The 1,968-nt window shown below is 48.3% G+C and overlaps 1 non-coding gene across 1 annotated transcript; it reads left to right on the forward strand.

Annotated features, from left to right (window-relative positions):
- Positions 1 to 1,685: 1,685 nt before the first annotated feature.
- Positions 1,686 to 1,758, forward strand: Trnar-ccu (transfer RNA arginine (anticodon CCU)). The gene has a single exon. It is a non-coding gene; the product is annotated as a tRNA-Arg (tRNA).
- Positions 1,759 to 1,968: the final 210 nt, after the last annotated feature.

Genomic DNA, 1,968 nt, shown 5'->3' on the forward strand with positions numbered 1-1,968 from the left:
AGCTACACTGGCCTAGCCAAGCCCGTTTCACGCGGCACATCAAGAGCCGTGCTGCGCATGCGCAAGGATCAGTGATGTCACACGGCTTGCGCACCGGAGTAGCACCGGAGCCGGCACCTCTCGCGCACTCCGCCGCCGCCGGTCTGCGCATTCCAGAGGAGTGACGTCGTAGCCGTGGTAGACGCACTGGCGCCGGCGCGCTCGCTGTGCAGTCGCCGTCTGACACTGCGCTGGAGCCGCTGCGCATCTGACTGGCGTTTGCCAGTGTGGTATAGCCATGGAGAAGGAGAGCGCAGAAGAACGGAGAAGCTTGACTCATTGGATCCCGAAGTAGTTGCCTGGCAATTAGCGGTTGAGCGTAGGAGGAATGAATACATGTGCCACATAATACGTATACCGCGTGTGTGTCATTGGAGCAGCAGCAAGCATGACAATCAAGCTAATCCTTGACAATCTAGACAACCAGGAAAGCTAAGAATAATCAGCTGAACCTTTGCTAACGCTACGTATATCCTGGCATAGCCGAGCTAAGCCACTGCAACTTTTTTTGTATGCACTTTTGAGTTTTTTATGGAAAAAGATTATATGCGACCTCTGATTTCTCCTGGCGAAATACGTCTGACCAATCGATTAACGATGCCGCCAAGTGTGCTCACTGATATCTTCAATGACCACTGGTTCCTTTAGTTGGGATTGCGCATGTGGCACCGTTTCGTTGATCAGCATAAATATGGAAAGATGGTCACTAATGGGTGCGCTCAGCACGCCAGCCAAAAGTTTCGTAGCTTCTATGTTAGTAATGAACGCATCAATTAATGTTGCGATGTCTTTCTCAATGCGAGTTGGGAGGGTGGTAACATTAGTAAAACCATTCAATTCCATAGATTGACACAATTCAAATTGCTGGGGCGACGATTTCAGCAACACCGATATTCAAATCACCGGCAAGGACTAGCTTATAACCATTGTCATTTACCTAACTTAAATACGTCTCTAGGAATGCTAGAAAATTCAACCTATTACGGCTAGGAGGGCGGTATAAAACATCAAAAATAGAACATAACGTAAGAAGCCAACAAACAAAGATACCAAGGACAGCATAGAGGAAAAAACATGCGCCTATTATTTGAACAAAGAGATTAAAAGTAATAGAAATGAAAGTGGATGAACAAAATGTCGCAGTTTCGCCCGAAAGGCGAAGCATCAATTGCAATAGCAAATTAGTAGACAGCTATATGAACTAAAGAGAGTAGTTTTATCGGCCGTATAAACTTGTAAACATTCACTTACTAACCAAATTAACAAGCATGGTGTAACGCCTGCACAGGTAAACATGAACACATCTCACTGAATGACCGCGGAAACTCCCTGTCAAAACTCTGGAGTGAGGTGGCGCGGCAGCAGCAGCGAGCGAATTGACCTTCATGCCATCTCTACTTTCAACGTCGAAAGCACAGCGCATACAAAGCTACCGGTACTAGTTGTCCTTCGCCACATCACAGAGCGCTTTGAAGATGAGGCCCGCGTGGGCGCGCTATTTTTCCACAGTCGCAGATCGCTTTCAATACAAAAAAGGATGTTGCATATTCGCCGTCAAGGCCGTGAGGTGTGGCGCTGGCTAACACTCCCAGGCTTAGTTTTAGTAGATAAACATAAATACTCCAAAAAGTGGATGGGAAAATGGAGCCGTAGTAGCTCAGTTGGTAAGAGCATCGCACGCCTAATGCGAAGACGTGGGTTCGTTCCCCACCTGCGGCCCGTGGTTTTAACAGCGGAGCTGTTTAAGCTTGAGCCCCAGGTGTGCACTTGTTGCCTTGACATGAGACATTAAGGAGAGGGAAGAAGAGCATGCGCGCGGCGCCCGCTATGCTCGGAAAAGAGAGAGAAAATGAGAGCGAGAGAGAGAGAAAGAAATTGTAGCAGCACCAACGAGGCAACGCGCAGAGCTTCTGACGACACCGTCCGCGT

The sequence above is a fragment of the Dermacentor silvarum genome, unplaced genomic scaffold, assembly GCF_013339745.2.
Source record: "Dermacentor silvarum isolate Dsil-2018 unplaced genomic scaffold, BIME_Dsil_1.4 Seq156, whole genome shotgun sequence".
Lineage (NCBI taxonomy): Eukaryota > Metazoa > Arthropoda > Arachnida > Ixodida > Ixodidae > Dermacentor > Dermacentor silvarum.